This window comes from Larimichthys crocea, unplaced genomic scaffold, assembly GCF_000972845.2.
Source record: "Larimichthys crocea isolate SSNF unplaced genomic scaffold, L_crocea_2.0 scaffold532, whole genome shotgun sequence".
NCBI lineage: Eukaryota > Metazoa > Chordata > Actinopteri > Sciaenidae > Larimichthys > Larimichthys crocea.
This window is the reverse complement of record NW_020856961.1, coordinates 308700-315738: the sequence shown is the minus strand read 5'-3', so window position 1 is coordinate 315738 and position 7039 is coordinate 308700.

Genomic DNA, 7039 nt, shown 5'->3' with positions numbered 1-7039 from the left:
TGGGGCTTACAGGGTGCTAATCACTCTCACCTGGCACGTCTACTCCTGAGCCACCTCTCTCCTGCAATCGAGTGCACCCACAACCAGCCATTCCCGTAGGCAACGTACCCCGAGTCTCTGGCACCCACCGGGAAATAGGTGTCGCAGACCCGGACGTTGGACGGCTCTCACCCCCTTACCCCCCTAAACACAAGGGAGGAGTCTTGAATAGATTACCTAACCCAACAAGACAAAACGTGAGCAATAAGGCAGAGAACAGAAATCCCAAAAATTTATTCAGACAGGTACAGAGCAGGATGGACCATGATTTAACGGTGGGGTCTGCATGTCAGAACTTTTGAAAATAATTAAACCTGAAATCTGACACTGGCTGGAGTTTTTTACCTGATAAACCACTTCAGCCATAATAATCAGCTGGCTGTTGACGTGTTGTTTCAACTATATTTTTTAATGGCAGGGTTTATTTATGATGTAACAGCAGCGTGTCTAAGCATGATCAATAACGAGTCAAGAAGCGGTTGATTTCCAGTTTAGAAATATCTCTTGCGTTGGAGAAGACAGCTCGTCAATCTCGAACTTGGACTTCCGATAGTCTTCAGCCAGTGTTTCCTAGAAAACATGAAAAAGAAAAAGAAATGTTAACCTGTCTGGAAGTTTAAGCAGGGTTGATTTACATCAGACAGTTAAAGGTGTGGACAGGGATTCTCTGATGTACCACTGGGACTGTCAGTGATCTTTTTCTTGTTTCAAACATGGGCGTCAAGAGTCGATGGTTCTACAATGACAACAGGAAATGTTATGCAACGACTATGAATTATAAGTCTTACATGTGTTTATTCCCTTACAATTTTATATATTATTGTTATAATATAATGTAATGTTAAATTTTCGAATAGTTGTCTTGTGCTTTACAGAAACCTGGCTCATTGAGGGTCACATCGCAGACACTTGAAAATGCATCTGCAGGGATTACACTCTCCTCCAAGAGGGCTGCATAACAGACCGCATAACAACAGCTTCAATAAACAAAGGTTGGTGGACCAGGTCATTCTTAAAGAAATAATGGCGTCCTTACCTGGACACATTTACAGTATATACTGGAAAAACATTTTATTTCCACAGGTTGTTTTGCCTCCTTTTTGTCGAGTCTGTTAAAAATTCCTCTCAGGCCCTCTGTAACTGAGGCATTACAAACACCTGATTTGAAACAGATAAACAACACGGAGATGAAAACCTGGACCCGAGATGAATAAAATATACAATAGATACGTTTATTGAATCCATGAAGGGACATTTTTACCTCGAGGTCGTTACATGCATTTTTAACACACAATTCAAATGTGGAGAGATGGTGGAGTGTGGAGCTTAAGAGCTAATACAGGGTTGTAAGTGTCACAGTCTGTCACCTCTCTGCCTAACGCCGCGCCTTTTCCAGCATGTTTGTCCCACCCCTAATTACACACACCTGTCACTGATTCCATCAGTAGTCCATCTAGAAATAATAAATGAAACGCCATTGTGAATTGGGTTAAAAACCTCCCCATCTTAAGATTTAATAAAAGAATAAAACAAATAAAATCTGAATAAAATGTTAGCAAAAGACCACAGACACATGCAGAGTCCAGTGGTAGGGTTTATGGTTAGGGTTCAGCGGGTTAGGGGTGTCAGCATGAGATTTGAGCAGTTAGGGTTAGGGTGATTTGTTGGGTATGAACCCCTGAACTGGTGTTTGGAAATCGAACCACTCAGGGCTCCAGTCAGAGAACCTGCAGTCGTCGGTTTGTAGTAATTTTTAAAGTCCTTTACTGCCAACATGAAAATACTACAAACGATGCAGGAGGGTGTGCATAACAGATCAGTTTCTGAAAAAACACAGAAACACATTTGAAATATTGCTATAAATAACATTAATAGATGTGCTTAATACCATAATGCATAAACACTACCAGTGAACCACTACAATTGTAAAATGATTCCAAAGCATTTTACAACTTTCACAATAGCTGGCAATAAGCGCAACAAGTTTCTCTTACCCTAACAGAACTAGTTGCGGGAACAACTTAAAACAAAGCACCGATGATTGCAAAGAGGTCAAACCACACTTAAACAGAAATCTGGAGAGAGAAACTAGGTTTTTTCACCTATAACCTCACAGTAGCAATAATTACAATTCACATCAGTAACTTCTAAATCAACAACAGCAATAACAAGAAATGTGCGAAAAGAGGGAAAAAAACAACAACAACAACCACTCTGTACTTTCAAATAAAGTAGGTTTCAAATAACAGTCTCTGACCCAAATGTCTCGGAACATGAAGAAATTCACAACATTTTGGGATAAGTGGGTTAGGTTAAAATAGCAGTACGGTTGATGGTTGTCACCAACCCCCCCGGGGTAGAAGCTGTGTTTAGGACACAAAACGAACCCATTTTTTTTCCAGTTTTTTTTTTTTTCCAGTTGCTAACACACTGGAATGACATGGATAGCACAAATATTTAAAGTGACACACAGGGAGCAAAACCTCAGCTCAAAACTTTAAAACCCATTTTGCAATTAAAGGGCTCTGTTTTAAAGTGTATGAAGGCGGTTCTCTGCATAAGACACAAAATCTGACATAAAGTCACATGCTTGCGATTTCAAAACACTGTCAGTTAAAATGACTCTACATGAGCTCAATTGGCACGATAGGTGCCACCGGCCCAAACAGGTGGTTATGTAATGTTTAACACTTCAATCAGGAAGTAAGCAATAAAAGAGAACAGTGACTTTTTTTTCTGCGTTGTATTTTTTAACTTCCTGTTTTTGTGAGCATGTTTTAGTTCAACTCCAGTGTAAATATAATCTGCTGTGGCATATGTTGCAGGACTTGGTTTCGTTGAAAAATTAAAAAAAAATATATTTCAAAAGCAATGTGTGTATCCTGCAAATATTTCGGTGCATGTAAACAATCGGAAGAATTCTCTACAGGTTTTGAACTATGTCAGTATGAGGGCAAAGCCATACATAAAGATGAGTCTTTTTCATTATGCCGCAACATGTGTAGTTGGTTAGACAAAAATTGGTAAATATGAATGAAGTGGGGTCGCCATCGGTGCAAAGGTTTGGATTTTGTTGCAGTGCCTTCCAGTTTGCAGGAACGTGGGGTATTTTTTGCAGTTCGGATGTGTGGTTTGGTGAATTTGACTGTTAACAATATAGTTTTTTAATACTCCTTTTAATGTGGTTTTCTGAATGCGGACTTGACTAAAGCCAGTTTAAACTACATGTCATGACTTTATCCAACGGTCCCTGATTTGACCATCACAGTCCCTGTTTGGTGTTCTTTCAACCCAACAGCGTGAGTCCAAGATGCTGACCCTGATCCTCTGTGTACTGAATTTGATTCACATCGGCAGAAACGGGATTATTGTGGAAACAGATTCAGATTCTAAATCACAACACACGTGATGAAGGGAATGTTGCATTATTTCAGTCCTAACTCCTGTCACAACAACCACAAACACCCGGCTATGGGTAAAGTGGAGTGTTTGGTCCGTATCCATGTTTTGGTTGTGTGAATTCCTGTTTTATTTTGAAATTAACTCTCATTTCAGGTCACTTGCCCTTCCTCAATGTGTCACAGTCTGATTGTCTCCCCTGATCCTGATTAGTGTCCACCTGTTCCCATTTCCCTCCATGTGTTTATAGTCTGCCATATCCTTTGTCCTGTGCCAGTGTGTCAAGTCTATTGTCCTGATCACCAGTACTCTTGTCATAGTCCTAGTCAGAAGTTATCTTGTAGTCTAGCTTTTTTTGTTTTTTCATCTTGTTCTTGAGAGAGTGATGTTTTTGTTGGCTCTTGCCTTGTTGGTAGTTTTAGCTTAGCTTGTGCTTTTGATCTCCCTCATTGTGAGGCGCTTTGTTTTCCTGGTGTTACCCAGTGTTTCGAAATAAAGTCATCGCTTTCATTCCATACTCTTGCGTTCGAGTCCTCTGCTTTGAGTTAAACCACCACCACCCACTTGCACTCACTCGCAGGTGTTCAGATCAATGTCGGTTGTAAATTTTCCCATTGCAAAATTAGATCCAGTTTTACAAGGCCTGCCACACTTGGTCTATGCACTGCAGGCAGCTATTGCAGCTCTTCTGGGACATTGTAGCTACAGGACATCAACACCACTCTTTCCACATGGTCCCCGTCACACCTCTCCTCTGCCAGGTGGTTCATATACAAGACTTATCACAAAACAACCTCCTCAGACTTCGTAAAACTAAACACGGTTCTGTTTGTTGTTTAATACAGAGACCAAAAGTTATTTGGAGTCAGGGTTTGTAATGATAACATTAACATTATGAGATATTCATAACATTATGATATAGAAGTAGAAGTTTAACATGAAACTCACCATTTCTGAAGCAAACACCGGACGACAAAAACAAAACAAAACACAATTTGTCTCATTCAAATGTAAAGTTCATAAATCACATATATGGAAGGACTAAATAATATAGTAAAATTAATATTTTCCTAAAGAAATTCAAAGCTGAACTGCGGAATAGTGATGTAAATCAAAGCACAAAACAAACTAACATGTCTGGGGACTTCATCTGACTACGCATCATGTGATGTGACCTACCCTGCAACGTTCCCAAAAATTCAAAATCACTGAAGGTCAGTTTTGTTTTTCAGACATGACAAAGTTTAAAGAGACAAAATAAAAGCACAAGACACATGCAAAGTCCAGCTCCAAATTCACTCTGTAAACTCAATGCATTTTTATTTTAGCTCTGATTCTGACACGACTGTCAAAAAGAAGACGTCTAACTGCAGACCTTCACTCAAAGAGGATTCAAAGCAGAATAATAATAATAAATAATAATAATAATATAATAGACGTTATTTAAATTCTCCACCTCTCAAGACAGAAATGACAAACAGACTATGAAAATTTATCGCTATGAATTGTAAGAAGAAGAAAAAAAACCTTCAAAAAAGGAGAGAAAAAATCAACTAATTGAAGAGAAAAATAAAACAAAGTCTCTGCTGCCTAGGAGAAAACCAAAAGTGCTCTACTTACTTAACTTATGTCAAAATAAGAGCAACTTAATTGTCACACACGGTCAAGCTGGGTTTTTTTGTTCTGTCTCCATCTCTTGTCAGTTCCTGTTTTATTTTTGAAAGGTAACCCTCTTCTCGTTTTAGGTCACTTGCCTTTTCATGTGTCACGGGTCTGTTGTCTTCCTGAGTCCCGATGTGTCCACCTGTTCCCCATTACCCTTCCATGTGTTCCATAGAGTATGTGTATATAGTCTGCGTCTCCCTTTGTCTGTTGCTAGTGTGTTTCCGTTTCATGCGTCACTACAGCACCTGGCCCAAGTCCACAGCCATAGTAACTGTCTTCAAGCCTGTTTTCCGCATTAGTAGCGTTGTTTTCCTCTTATGAGTGATTTGTCTTTGTATTGTTCGTAGTTTCAAGCTGTAGAGATTTTCTTAGTTCTTAGATTTTCAGTTTTTAGACCTTTTGATTTTCCCCTCAGGAGTGATGTGTTCTCATTCTCAGATCAGTGTGCCTCCAGTTTCAGGAGTGATTTGTCAGTTTTAGCATTTTCTTTATTAGATTAGGTTTATCCTCTGGCTGGAGCGTCTTTTGTTTGAGTCAAGTTTTTCTAATCATAGGATAGTTGGGAGTAGTACTTCCTCCACTGGAGCGATTATTATTTTGATACCTTTCATAGCCGGTTATATTGCTCCTCCGTAAGACGTAGCTTTTCATAGCTTTTGTCAAGCACTAGGAGGTTTCATAGCCTTTTTGTTTAATCACTTTGTAAGAGGTGAACCCTTGCTGCCACTTAATAAGCCTGCGGTTTTTTCCACACCATCTCTGTGCCTGAGGTCCTGTTGTCCTAGTCCTGGTCCCCTGACATTTAGACTGGAACTGTTGTCTGACTGGAACCATCATCATTTATCTGTTATCCTCCTGTTTTTGGTCTTGTCAGGTCTCCGCCTTCCCCGGTGGTCATCCGCTCCCTGATTACCGGCCAGTGTTTCACCTGTGCCTGAATTGTTTCCCCGCCCCTTTTCCCTCTATTTAGTCTCTGTGCTCCCCTTGTTTTGGTTGCCAGTTTCGTCTTGTCATGTACGTGTCCAAGTGTCTCTTTGCCCTTGTATTCTGTGTCTCTGATCACTGATCTTCGACCTCAGCCTAATTTGTCCGACCACGATTTTTTTTGAACCACCACCTTTGTCCTCAAGAGTCCTACATTGTTTTTTTGGGGAATCCCTCTGTGGGCCCCTTCTGATAACTGTCACCTTTTCAAGACAAAGGATGAAAATACACTGAATAATGTAAGTGACCATAATTGTTAATTTTGAAGTTCCCTATATTGCCGGGGTTCCCCACCCGGGACGGGGTCCCGGAGCCGGACCGGACGCCAATCATCCGTAACCCGAGATTAATTGTAAATTTTTTTTTTTTTTTGACAGGGGGCGCGCGTCCTATTTTCATTGCCGTAACCTATCCAAGAACTGCACTGTGCAAGCATTGGAAGGTACACCAATCGTGTGGAGAGTCATACACCACCCATGGGATTCTATCTAGCAAGGAAATCGCCACCCCCCCTTTGAAATCAGAGCGAGGTGCTACGAGTGAAGTCCTCTGGACGAGCACAGTCACCCCCCCCCCCCCCCCCCCCCCCCCGCATGGTCAATGGCCGCGATGGACCTTGTCAGAAAAAAATTTGGCCCGGGTTCCAAACTTAGTGGCCCGACCCCTGCTTTAGTGTAATAATCAAGACTTCTTGTCAATGCCTGACTCTGGCAAGTAAATTTAAAAAATGTGTTTCAAAATATTTGTTTTATAACGTGGTCAAAAGGGAAGAAAAAAACGGAGTAGTTCATTAATATTTATACAATTTTTTTGTTCGTCAATGCTGGAATGGCCAGTTCAAACACTGAGGATATGAGGGGAAGGGGGTACCGGTTGCAGATCAAATGGCACAGATGTAGGGTCTATGAAGGTGGCAGAGATGTGACTTTGGACTTCTGATCTCATCTCACAA